Raw genomic sequence first — 15,391 nt, 5'->3', positions numbered from 1 at the left:
TAAACAAATATTTAATAGCATGTCTATTCTTTCATAGTGTTTAAGTAGACATTTATAATGTATGAGTTTTGATTGAATTCAATTCAAAAATGAAAATCATCATTAACTAATCAATGTAACTAATTAAATCCTACCTCACTAGACTAAGATTTCGAAGATCATGTCCATAAATTTAAAATTTGCATACTCCTAAAACACAAACATTTTAAATACCATTGTCCAATAAATTTAACTAAAAATTCACCTTTCACGTTAAAAAAGTTTAGTTATTAAAAAACAAATTAAAACTACACATATGAAACCGTTATTTGTTCTTTATCCAATTACTTTGTTGAAATCGCACATGAATTTGGCTGATTGAATAGGCTCTAAATATAATATTACATAATTTTAATTACATATTAATATTACAATTTCGTACCCAGGTATATGCCTGCTACTCTTGCAATAGAATCATAATCAATCGCGTTCTGAAATATTATTTCCGTAATCAAGCTGACAATTTGAACGTTTTGTTTAAACATAATTGAAATTTCTACACTTTCTAATCTTAATTGAGACAGAATAAAATGTAATAAAGGCTCAATATACATATTATATAATTTTTAGTGATGACTAAAAATGTACATGAGATAAAGATAAACTTGATATCGGTAAAATATGTTCATTACCCTCATTAGCAGTTATAAGGCACTTTGATGTTTTGCATAAGAGATTAATTGATCTTGTACCTTATTAAGTCTTAATAAGCTGTTAATTAGCTAATGTACGGACTGATTAGCCCCATTGTATCATATGAATAAACTGATTACTGTAATACGTTATACGCGACGACAAGTTTCAACCACCCTGTCAGTGATACGACAGCGGCAATAATATTGTTAGGTAGATTTTGTAGCGGCCTATTGCAATTGTCCTTCCGTAGAGCAAATACGGAAATTTCTATATTACTTCACCGAGTATGGCCCGAGAGCCTAAAACCACCCTCAGTTCCACATATTGTTACACAATATACGAGTATATCTACCATTTCAAGGAAAGACTTTTTTGTAAAATTTTGATAACGGATTCTAACCTTCATAATAGTTGTATCGTTATTTAGTTATATGTATAATGTCGAACGGCTACATAGTTCAAGAGGGAAAAAATTACCACGCGTGCCAATTAGGTTATTATCCTCCCAAGAATTTAGTTTTTCATGATTTTATTTCGCTTGAATACTTTATAAAATGCATGAATGTAAATTAATAATATTTAAAAGTTTTTTTTTTTTTTTTTAAAGAGCGAGAAAGCCAGAGCGATCTGCTAACGTTTCAAAAGATGTTGTTTACATCTAACTAGTATTTTAATTACGAGTACAGCAGTTTTCATTATATAAAGCGAAGAGATAGTCAAAGTAACGATAATTCTTCAATAAAAAGTGGATTTTTAAAATTATGATTTGGTCTCAGTGTTTACCTCTTATATTCATTAACCACCATGTGTAAGAGATACATGCTGGAATGATAGATCACTTACATTTGTAACTTTATTTGAAAATTTTGACTACTGAGCTTTAAAATTTCCTTGTTGCATTCTGCTTAGGAAGGACACTAATTAATTCAGGTTGTTAATTACATCTTATTAAGAAAGCGACTTGTTGAGGAGAACTTATCAGTGTATGCTTGTGACAATGCCGAAGACGCTTAAAATATTTTAAACCATTTAAGACTTAATACAATAACCATGCAGTCAAATTAATGTCAAACGTTAGTAGTAGTATAACATCGGGGTATAGTATAATAAACCAACCCGATATTTTATATAGATATTAAAATAATAATACCACCCATAGAAACAATCAACCGATACTAATTAATAAAATGGAACCATCATAGCATTGCCATTAAGCGTAACTATTGTATTATGTGTGGCACGCATATTGTTATAAATATTTATTTGGTTTTTTGTTGTGATAAAACTGCTACTTAAAAATTGATATTGTTCTAGTTTATAAATCATCAAAATCATCGATCATATATGAATAACACTGCCATCCTAAATCACTTATATTTAATTCCGTAGCAATGCTTAGTAATTAATAATACAAAACCTGGATGTTTATTAGTTTGGATTGATGAAAGCCTGGCTTGGAAAATGAAAAACGCGATATAATTCAAACCAGTTCATTGACATTAAATTGCATCATCTGTGCAACAGTAAAAATATTGTCAGGTTGATTGTGAAAACGATAGATGATTTAAAAGAGATTTGGCCTATAAAAATACAGTTAAATTTGGAATACTAAACGAAATAGCATCGAAAGGTGATAAACTGTATTTTAAAAATTTGTTTTCTCATTATGGTTTCCCTATTACGTACTTAAATGAGATATTTCCCATCTTTTGTTTCATGGATTTTGTTCCTTTATCATTTCTGACATTATTTCATTGTTTGTATGCAATTAATTCTTTTAATTTCGTACTATGACCTGTATATACCTGTAGCTCATGTAAAGTAGTTATAAAGGTATTCCATGCATTTTAATAAATAGGAACAAAGAATGCTCAATATTAAAGGGAGGTGAGGAATCACAATGTTACTGGGAGAAAATTAAACTGACAAAATAAAACTCATAAAATTAGCCAGTACCCATGGGAAAATCAATAATACATAAACTGTGTAGAAGCAACTACACATTGGAAATGAACGGTTGATTTACTAGTATATTAACGACGATGAACTGACAATGCATACCAGTCGTAACTGTCCAAGACAGGATACACTGACCCCCTTATAAAGTGATACGTTTCGCTAAAACATGTCCCATCCATCGTCAATAGCCCGACTAGACTTGTGGAGTTTGACAGAATCTCTAGCACTGCCATTAAGTGTAACTATTGTATTATGAGTGACACGCATATTGTTGCAAATATGTAATTTGTCTTTTACAAGCGATAAAACTGCTTGTTAAAACCTACTATTGTTGTTCTAGTTTACTATCCTAACACTGAACAATACTAATCCAGCATTGCTATTCTAAATCACTTCCATATAGTTCCATAGCAATGCGTAATAATTAATTGTACAGAACATGCATTTTTATCAGTTTAGATTAATGAAAGGTTTGAAAAATTAAAAACGTGATATAAGTGAACACAGTTCATTGGCGTTGTTTTACCTAATTAAGCCAAAATTATTTTACAACTTTGTATTGGCAGGAAAAGTTGTTACTCACGTAAATAATATAAGTTAAAACGTTTAGCTAGTTCAACAAAACTTTGGAAGTTGGAGATAAAATTCCTCAACAGATCAAATATGATTTAATCCACGAGGAAGCCCTTTCATGGTGTAAACTGGTAACCAGTTTTTCTGCTCATACCATGCTGATATGCTCGCTCTGAATCAAAATATTTAAAGTTATAAGTTTGGGCACTTCAATAACTATAACTAATACAACAAGTTTAATAACAAATATGCAAATGACACAATTCTTTAGTGAATTATCCTTAATTTCAATGAATAATAATACAAAATAAGGTAGTTAAAATGCTTTTATAACCTAATACGCTCAATTTTATCAATATTCGTCTGTTTGTAAACTGATGAAAGAAAAATATAAAATGTACCTGAATAAAAATTATACTGCTACCATTCTCATAAAATGAATTTGAACACGCACAAAACAGAATGTAACGCATAATATAACACGCTTCATCAAACACAATGAGTCATAACAATTAATTAATCTCAAATTAATATAGAAAGTTTTGTAATAAACAAATAATGATAATGGAGAATAGGACTAATGTATTTCTTAAGTGTATTTTTGCAATGTAATCTAGTTCTCTAATGAATGCATGAATATTTACCGTCTGAAGTCTAAAACTATTAGTTGTGTTGTACAATAAACCAATTGTTTTATATTCCCATTTTATACTAACGGAACAACAATCATTCCCTTCTTTAGAAGATCCACAAAAAGGAAAGCATCTGAGAATATTTTAGTACAAGTTATTTGTTTTAATCAGGCTTGATTCCTTAAAATTGTACACTTTAGTAATTTAGTAAATAATTTCTAGTAATTTGGCATTGTTTGTCCATTTCTTACAAAACGAACAATTATATGAAATAAACTTCAATATAACATACACAATAACCAAATATAAAAAAAGCATAAATCAAATAAAGAGTAGGAGCTCGGTGGTGTAATGAATGGTAAGCCCTCCAATTTAGAGAGTTCTAAGCTTAAAACTGTACTGAGTTCTACTAATTATCTAAACTAAAATGGTATAACTTGAACAGTCTAGTTGGTGCAAGGTTTGCATGCATATTTATAGAAAATAAAATTAAACCATAGACCCAATGCAAATTTAACAAGACCTTCCGTGATTATAAATGTATACATTGCAATAAATAGGTTCAAAAATATATTTAACTAGCAGTTACCCGCTACTTCGCACGCTATTTTGCAGGTTTTGCACCTTGAACTTCTGGTTCAAGATAATTGTATTTCCAAACTCAATGACACAGGTCCTTTCAATTAATATTACACAACTTTAGAGACTAAGATGGCACTTCTTGCTATCTTAAAGACCAGTGGGGCGTATCCCGGAGGGATTTTCGAAATAAGAATAGGCCTATATTCATCCCAAGCACCTTAAGAATGTCTATGTAATATTTCAGTAGTCAGTTGAGTAGTTTACGCGTGAAAGAAACACAAACAACCAAATGCACTTTTGCATTTATAATATTATTAGGCTTATTATTGAAAGCCTTTTCAGTATATTTAGTTGATGTGTTTTTTTCGTGAGTATTTTGAAACTTTCGCGAGAAGGGATTTATTACTTCGAGCTAGACTATGGATGTTATTGTACTAGCATATGAACATTCTGTATTAACCGTAATTAAAACTAATTTCTACAGTAAATAATATGATGACGAGCAAACCACCCAAATCATTTAAAAAATCCCTGAGCGTTTTTAGTAAAACCGAGTTTAAAAAATAAATGTATTAATTTTTAATGTATATTTTAAGTTACTGTATGAACCATAGCCAACGCCGTAAATACTCTGTTAATCAGAGAATATTTAAATGGAAATTTTCTTGGCACACAATTTCCTCTTTATTTCTCATTAACAACATCATCAAAGAGAAGAAGCGTTACTCCCTCTCCCTCCCTGTATTTTCTCGTTTGAATACATCATACCTTTTTGAAGTTCTCCTGCGCGAGACTATTCTTACAGAATAATAACACAATTTGAAACTAATTCAAAAGAAGACATTGCTTTCCAAACATTTGTATAAGGTATTGATTTTTATAATTTTTCGACTCGATGTATTTGGTAATTTGTCCTACGAGTGAATTGGGATATTGACAACACAGCATTTTGTAACGTTGAAAATAATATAATTTATTATTGACAATGGACGATTTGAAAAGAAATTTGCCACCGTTACAAGGTTACATTTGTTACAAGGTTGTAACATTTTTGCCATCCCTTTAACACACAATAATGGCAAGTTTCTGAATCCTGATGTACTTCATATTTTCATCAATGTGAATGAAAGTGGCGTTATATTGTTGGTGAGAAGAAGACATGTGAAAGATTCTTCTATATTCCATAACTTGAAAATAACTAAAGTACATGGGTGAAAAGAAGAAAGTAAACATGCTCCATAACACTCAAAAACATCGTAGTGAAGAAAACTGTTTCAACCCATCCTTGCAGTTTTTGTGGTTATTTCCTCCAACAGTTTTGTTAACTCACCCAATAAACATTAGAATTGTATAACATGAACCCTACCTTTATAACATTAGTAGCGAGGTAAAATAATGGAGTAATTAATGTTATGATTGCTGTATTCCCGGAACTCAATGTGAGATTCATGTTACAAACATCAATAATTACTATAAATCTACGATTTTAAAAATCTTCCCCTAAATTATTTTGTATCATAAAACAGTTTAAGACATTTGATGCGATTTAATGCTTACTTACACCTAATTTAACTCTATAATTTACACTATTTAACAGCATTGTTTAATAACATTAAACACTTTCTTGGTTACATAAGTTTAAATATACAGTATATTAAGTATTGATTAAAATAGAGTATTAAAGAGATTTAATGTATCGAAAAAGAGTCATTTCGGCAAGTAACACTAATGTGCAATTTACATCGGTTGCTATTGGTCCCAAAAGGAATTATTCTACCTATTTTGCATACACTAGCCCTCAAGCATTGCATGTTTTTCCTTTTAAACAAACTTCCTCCAAACATAATAATATTTTTTAATTAATAATACAAAACATTTCACATACTGGTTTTTGCTGTAGTGAAATTATTTCCACATTGTTACATCACAAGAAATATTTTTTAAGGTCGTACAGTTATTTTCTTTGTTATTAATGTATGAGTTAATAATTTTAATTCTCTTTGTTTCATAACTATACACAGATTTATTATAGTATTAAACTGATTTTTCAGTCCATACATTCCATATGATATTGGAATAGTCCATACAGTTATCAATGCTTTTTTTCTTTTATTTTCTGTTCATTTTCATATATTTACTATTTATTAAGAATAATAAACTTTCTACATTGCATTACCGTTCATAAAATAAATCACAATAAAATACCCTACGAAAGCTTGGCCGATGGTGTGAGTAAATTCTCCTCGATAGATTGTTACTTGGGATTTGAAAGAGTATGCGTGGAGAAAATCCACATGACGGCAAAGATAATAAAAGGCAAAGATGGTCTCACAAATGGTTTTATACTTCATTAATGTAGAGCACCTCCATTTCTAGACAGCCTGGGTCCGTTCATACCATCTGAGCATTATTGATGAGGTGTATGATATTTCTCTCGCAGTATCCTAAACTGGAAGATGATTACAGATTATCTTGTTCTGAATTTTAGCAGAAAATTGAAGAGTTCCAGTTCTAGTCTCACGAATGCAATATTAAAAGTTTGCAACGATACTGATTTCATTATCATAAGAAAGATCTTTTTCTCCGTAGGAGGAGTAATCTCTAGCAGATATCCGGGGAATAGCATTCGTACCCATTACACATGAACCTACCCTTACTCCTGTCTACATAAGAACATTTCTTCCTTGTAACCGTGCTTTACAGCTGTAGTTCTAGTCTGTCTAATTTCTTGTCCTACATTGGACTCGCTTACATTCCAGACTGAAGGATACCGAGGGAGACAGATGAATCTCTCAGCGCTATCGCTCAGCCCAAAAGAACCTGGTTGTTCGGTATTTTCATTTCAGAATGCAACCGGGACCCGAGAATGCTAGAAAACGCAATGACGTAGGCAATGCAATCATGAACTTTATAGCACATTGTCCATTCAAAAGCGATCAAAAATTCTTTAAAAACACGTAATCCCACACGTATCTTACCCATACCCAGCCTCATAAAAACTTTTATCTCAGACATACAATATTAGTAATACTAAATTTTCACTTCTAAATTATAGTTTAAAGATAATTTGATACATTTTACTTAATGCCTATGATATCTCTTTTATTTGTGGCAATTTTAATTAGAACTACAGACAATTAGAGATAACTAAACGTTATATTTAGATTGTGTAATAATTTGACTAGCCCATTAGAGTACTTATCAAACTGTCATGGTTTCGATTATCTTAACATTTTTATAATCGGTCAATATATAAACACAAACAAGAAACTTATTTTAAATAGTCTTAAATGTTTTAAAAATTAAGAAGGGAAGTTTTACTTGCCTTGCATAGTATGTCTCAAGCAATATCTCGTACAAACTATGCTCAGAACAGATAAGCTGCTCAAAGCAATCAGCTCCTACCTTCTCGAGTAGATGTTGATTAGTTTGTGTGCGAGTCAAGAGAAACCTGCAGATCTCTTACTGGACAAGGAATTCTCTTTTCTAAATGGGTAATTTTAAATATAGAAAGAATCGTACATTTGTAATATTCTACTGTTCTTGAGAAAAGGCATGTACTTTCTTTCCAGTCCACACGAAAGCACATGGTGCAGTCCAACTAACTACGGAGGGGACGACTTGTATGTTCAGTGGATGCGTGGACGTTGTAGCGGACTGTAGTAGTCTTTTGAACTGCGAGAGGAATAAGTCCACTTGCAAAAAGTGGGAGAACTGTTTGATCCTTCTCTTGCCACGTCTCCTGCTAAGTGGGAGTCTGTATAGAAAATCCTCGGTAAGTGGTGGAATAGATCAAAACAGATTTTCTCCATAACTGTCGTACAAGTACTCGTATTTCTATATCATCAACCAGAGTAGTTAGATAAGATAAACATTTTTCTAAATTTGAATATACAGATAACTTCAGTTTATAGTGGTTTTTTGCTGGTGATCGGGATCAGTGAAAATGCATTAATCTCCGTAATGTGAATGAGTATAGTAGGTATGTCTTTATTAAACCTATCGGTTTATATTGTCTTCAGAATAGGTTGAGAGCAGAACTTGCATATTTCGGCCTGAACGGTAGGATACGTTGAATGCTAGTAAATTTCTTAGTCCTGATCACGTATAGTCACTGAATCAGTTTGGAAAACATTGTAAGGCTTTCCGTTTAAACAAAGCTATTTCAAAATATATTAAATTACGTTTTGTGTTTTCTGTTAACAATATTAACAAATTTAGCTTATTAATAATGATACTATAAATTATTACTGAAAAACATTATTATATCCTTGTCCAAAATGTGTTATGTCCCCTAACGTAAAGAAAATTCGCTCAAATTCAAGCATAAGACTGATATAATAAATATACAGTATATATTATTTGTATATTATCTTGTTTAAAAAGAACATTTGCTAAAAAGAAGAAACTTTTTAATATTTCAATATCAAAACTACCCGAAATTCAAATTTTCAAGTTTACAAATATATGCATTTCTTCGTTGTTGGATAATATTTACTATGAAATGTTACGCCACTAAAACTTATACGTTGAATAATTTCAATTGTCACTGATTTTATTGTACAGTAAGGATTTATATCGAAGTTATTACATAATTCTTCAAACAATTTTAATTTTATTCGATTACATTCGTTTTTCAAGAGAAAAGAGGTTTGGAAATAAAATAGTGGAGTGGAGAATCACAGATCAGATGCAGTTTTGTAGCAGTATTAAAGCAGAATAACAAACTGGGGCACAAAGTAATTATTATCATTTCCTGCAATCAGCTTTGACCTAAAATTGTAAACAACATGGTTCAGGTGAAGCTGCTCATTTCAGATCAGATTTCGTCGAGTAGTCTTTCCATGAAAAACGGAAAGACCATTTTATTACGTGCCTTACGACAAAGCGTGTTTTGTAGTGAAGTAGCACTTGAGCCAATATTGTTTCAAAAATGTGGTCTACCATATCATATGTATTGGCCAGGGCTCATATTTTATTAGCCCTAAGAAATGAAGATTTAGAATGTTTCTTAAAAACTAAACCTAAACTAAAAATTGACTCGTACTAATACTTAGTACTTATAACTTATTATTGCTTAAGGTTATATAAAACACAATTTTCTCTTAACTCCCATGGTGCGGAGTGGCTTTCTAATAAATTAACATAGATGTTAAACAACATTAAGTAATTACAAAGCAATAGTAATTTTAGCTTTTCACTCTGAAATAGGAATGTAATCGTATTACAGATTTTACTAGATATAACTAATAAAATTGATTATTTAGTAGAGTAGTCAATAAAAGATTCCCTACATCATTCATAATGTAGCAACACATTTAAAATTACCTGATTGAATGTAATTATTGTAAGTAACAATGGCAGTTGTCTTCATTGAAGATGCTACGCTCTTATAGTGAATAATTTGGTGTTACATCTTGTACTGTGTTCACTGCAGACTTTAAGTCAAGTTATATTTCTCTGTTATAGTGTTATAGTGTTCGCGCAATGTGCTATCCGTGAATTGCTAACAGAATTCGGGTTTAATTACTCCAGAATGTATGGCTTTATAGCCGAAAGATATTATAAATTGTATTACAATTCGTGATTTAGCTTTCATCCTCAATACATTTTCTGGTATTTGCTCAGCTGGAATATACGTGTGGTAGGCAATTTTGAGAGGAAATTAAGACAGGTCAGGTAGTGTTTAGTGGACGAATATTCCCCTCAACCAGTTTGATCGCCGAGACTGCATTAGCATTAATTTCTCTATAGATTTTTTGTAAATAATTTTTGTAAAAATAAAGAGAAACTAACCCAGGTGATGAATTAGTATTCTATTACACTGCATCAGGACCATCACAATGCAAGTTACTCGTACGTTATTGTGTAACTTTAGTACGCTTGCTTTACATACAAAAGGTGGGAAATGTTTAATACTCGTGAACATAAAGGATACTTTTATAGGATAATTTGGAAGTCATCATTAACAAATAGTAGACGAACATCACTGTTCACTGTACTGTAAGTACACTATATTCATTTACACCTATGTTGTAAAAAAATACTCTCTTGTATATACCGCATTATTCTCTGTACACCGGTATTGTAAGTAAATACTACTTTGTACTCCTCAATACTCATTACTCCTTTTCATATACGCGAGTGTTGAAAGTACATAATATAAAGGGTTACAAACATTTAAAATTAATCTTAATCCATCATAAGCTTTACGTTTTTTGAAACGGGAATGTTTTACGTTTTTTGTTTATTTAGGGCTTACATTAAATACGCTTTAAATATAAACTTCGGGATTTACGATAAGTAAAATTATTCGTTAGTGAAGAAATATGTGCTTTCCATTTTACACTTAAAATTATATTCATTTTAATACAATGTGTTACTTTGTTGATTTCATAAATCTTTAATTACTTCTAAATAAACACTTGGTTGTACTGTTCCTCTATGTATAACCAACTACGTTTATTTCTTCAGCTTACTTAACTCTGTGTCTACAGTACTTTAGAACTAACAGTTTTTAATTTTTGAAATGTAACTTTGTTGAAAACCCAAAGTTTGAATTAATGTTTTAAACACTTTAATCTCACGTGGACAGATCATGTGGCTCGTAGTAACACGAATAATTCGGACCCTGTTGAATAAACAAATCTTACATTAAGAAATAGTGAGGAAAACTAACTTTAAATCAAACGTAACACATTGAGTACTCCCAAGAGTGTCCTAAAACCTACTAAATTAGTTAATTAACGATTAGGCAGTGTGTTATATCGAAAAGTAATTACTAAACGCTAAGTTATATAAATTTAAACTCATTTCAGAATCTATTTCCGTTGCTTGAAAAGGACTGACCCAAGTGTTGAGGAGCCATCAATCTAAATAATACAGCGTTTGGAAAGTTCAAACTATTCTAAATGAACCCCTTTCTAGATTTTATTGCCTAAATTACATCGAAATTACTAAACATTGTTTTGCAGATAACACTGATAAATCATTTTCTTGAAGTTTTATAAGACATCCAAACATTTTATTTATTAGGAAAATATATAACATTTTATGAAATTTTACTAAAAAGTGTGTATAATAGTGGGAGTGGTAATTTGGTATTTTTTCTGTTGGTTACACGGTTTAGACTAATAGGTAGAGTGGATAAACCTATAAATTGCTTTTAATTTACTTCGTATTTCCTGAGCAAAATGTCCAAAAATGGTTTAAAATAAAAATATATTAAAAACCTTTTGCTAAAAGCAGTAGCTACTAGATTCAGTAGCATTTGCTACTTCTTTCAGCAAATACATGTGAATGAAATTAACCTTTCACTTAAAATACTCTAGCATGTGCTACTTAGTTATTAGGCATGCCTCTACACTTGCTATAACATTTTAAAGGTAGGCCTACTGGACGTATTTAAAATAGCTGAACTCTTACGAATTCGTAAATATGAACACTTGCCGTGATCATTTGGCGTGGGAAGAAATCAGTTCAAGGAGTTGTACTTTTTAATAAGGATAGAGTAGAATGCATGGCAGACTATTTCATCGGAAAGTACTTGGAATTTAGAGGTAAACGCATGACACACAAACAAAGAATTGTGATTGTTGTGCGCTTTTTGAGAGACCAGAATAAATTATTAAAATGCCATTGCTGAAGATATTAACTTCAGTAGTTTGACAGGTATAAAAAATATGCTTTCTGTTAAGCAACAGGTTGTAGAGAGGAGGGGATAGTATTTCCTTAATGGAAGGGAAATTGAAGAGTTAGGTAGATCACCTGGTAATGAAGTATCCTTAAGAATATTGGTTATGTGTTATCTCTCTGGCTTAAAACACCATATGAAAATCTAATAACGCCTCAGAAAGAAATCTTACAATACATTAAATGCCAAAGAAAGGGTTATCATAGATAGATATAAAGCTCAATTTATAAAACGTTTTCTGTTTTACGAAAGACAGTTCGTGCAGCTTGTACAGCACTTCCTAACATCGTCAAGCTTTTAGAGGATTACGTATCTTGAGATTATAGTGATAATGGCAATGGCGTTCTAGCTCAAGAGCTTCCCGAGAATGCACCTTCCAGGAGGAGAGTCGGCTAATAAAAAGGAGACAAACTTAAGAACGTAATAAATTCAACTTGTAATCTGTACTGGCAAATATTTTACAACAGATTACACAAATCAAAATGTCTACTTAATGTTCAGTCTCCATAAAAAATTCTCCTTGGTCTTTAAAATAAAAATGAACTAACTGTTGCTTCTTATTTTTAAAACGTAAATATTCCTAATTTTACTTAACATGGCTATCACACATAACATATTTGAATCGAGAATATCTATTCATGGTGACTTAAAGAGACAGGTCACATTATGAAAACTTTATGTAGGTATACCCTTCTCGACCATATTAAACTCTAATTCCGTACTTTAAGTTTCGCTAAAATTACATTTTCTCAATCTCCTTCTGCATACATATTAAATTCAATTTTTCCAATAATACTAACCTTTGTTTGAAGTATTTCCTAAAGTTTTAGTCTCCTCGGTTTCAGATACCTGAATGAGGAGAACTTTCTGCCATTTCCCACAAGTTGTTACAGCTTCTGGACTGTATGTTGACTCAGTGTTACTAGTGTTTTGTGAACTGTCTAAAGATTCCACTGATTGATCCTTTGAAATTTCTGAACTACTGGCACCCCGTACCTTTATGAGGGTAATATTTTTTTTCTAATTTCCACAAAAAAAGTAATTATTCTCCAAATTTATAACGCAATTTTTTTAGATTCTTGTAGCTTTTAATGCGTTTTTCTTTACTTGTCTTTCCATGTGGTGGAGGTTTGAATTTCTCTGCAACTTCTTCACATTTGATTCTTTTCAAATATCTTGAGCCCCTTGATAAACCTCACGTTCACCAGAATATATCATTCTTATGAGTCTCAACTTAACATGACAAACACTAGACAACTAACAAACCAAATGACTGAAAGCAAGGACGAATATGGAATTATAATGAAAACCTGCGTAAAGAGATCCAGCGATTGCTATTTATTTCCAGCATTACCTGTCCAGCACAATCAAAAGGATTATTCACCTCAATCCTCCCAATCCTGCAATTGCTAGTTTATTATTCACAGCACTTAATGGTCCAATCCGCCACCACGATTGATCCGCCACTGTGTGAAATACACATATCTTTACGTACATGAGTTTATACTTCAATTTTAAATTTAAATTTGTATAGGCTATATGTATATGGTTACTCTACATCATATTAACAACTTATTAATTAATTAATGTTTTATATTATATTTACAGAGCATTTTGTAATTATGTATTTACATAGACCAGCAAGTGTGTCACAATTACAAAGCTATCTTTTTTTAATATTTAAATTGCAATCATAAATAGCAACTTTCTGGCTGTCATGACTCTCAAAAACATTTTCATTGTGAACATTTTTCGTTTTATTATCTTCACTTAGTAATCTTTTTACTTTATATTGGTAATCTCATCAAAATACCTACTGTAAACTATTTTTGTGTATTCGAAATTATAAAATTTATTTACTAAAATATATTAAATTTACATTCCTCATAAATCGATATTTCTTATATAAGTACTGAATTTTCTTATATCTTTCTATTTTAAAGACCAGCGACAAAACGTGCATTAAATTCCTTATTTTATCTTTTTCCAACTCTTTGTAATATAGTGTAATATAATCCAAACGTAAATTATTAAACAACAACATATAGAGTTGACCATTGAGGCACTCCTATCTCTCTGATTGTGTTTCCAGTCTCACGGTAATCCGCTACCCGTGTGGACCTTCTGCGTTCTGTCTGATAAATACGTATGAAACCATTTAATGCGTACTCACTAAAACTGTATGATTTAAGTATCGAAAATTTTAGCACGCAATCAAATGCACCCGTGAAATCTAATAATACTATAAAAGTAAATTTTCTCTTGTTCACAGCACGTCCCACATCATCAAACTAACATCATAAACCTGTAACCTGATTAATACTTACAAATCGCACATATAATACTATTTTTGGAATCCAAATTACACACTTGATTACAAATTACAGCCTGTAGTTTTATCAATTGCTTGCTCAAAACAAGATATATAAACTGTCCCCTATTATTTTTTACATTCACTAGCATTTGAAACTTTGGGCAATGATAAAATCAAGCTCTTTTTAATTGGCTAAAATAAACAGTATACAATAAAGAATAATTAATAATAATGAACAAAGTATATATTTAACTTTATACTATTCAGTTTATAAAGATTATAGTATTCTAAAGAATCGTCATCAATAGTATTACTACAGCAGAAAAAAGAGTTCACATCATTGAACAATATAACAGGTTCTGACAACTTCTATAACACATTTCCACGTTTTGATCCTTACCTGGGATAGCAGAAATGAAATACGCGTTCGTCCTCTTTAAAGATATATTTTAAGGTAGGCAACAACACTATTCATAATATCATTAAAGTTTAAGAAAGATGATATATAACAGCTTGTACTCTTATTCAGTACTGGTATTTATATACATGTACAGAACACTGTGTTATAAATTCGCACAGGGAACAAATCACAACTTTAGTTACACCAAATTTCTATTGCAATGCTTAGCACATTTCTAACCCTTTAAGAGCATATTCGTATTATGATATTGCAGGATATTACCCCTACAATTCTAAATTGAGCGCTAAAATCCAGCTTTGTTTGAAAGCTATACGTATATTTGAAGAAGTCTTCAGTATCGACTTGGACATGTTCATTCCGGATACAATTTACAGGTTTTCTTCAAAGAGCGAATGTTAACGAAGTGTAACGTAAAAGCTGAGAGATGAAAGGCGATACTTAACCTCTCTGATCATTAAATGAAATCACTCGCAAACCCGCCTCGCACCACTTTATCTGGTCGATCATTACTCGGTGTCAGATCTCTCCATATCCTGTAAGCG

Source organism: Homalodisca vitripennis, chromosome 3 (genome assembly GCF_021130785.1).
Source record: "Homalodisca vitripennis isolate AUS2020 chromosome 3, UT_GWSS_2.1, whole genome shotgun sequence".
NCBI classification, from domain to species: Eukaryota; Metazoa; Arthropoda; class Insecta; order Hemiptera; family Cicadellidae; genus Homalodisca; species Homalodisca vitripennis.
This window is presented reverse-complemented; position numbering follows the sequence as displayed.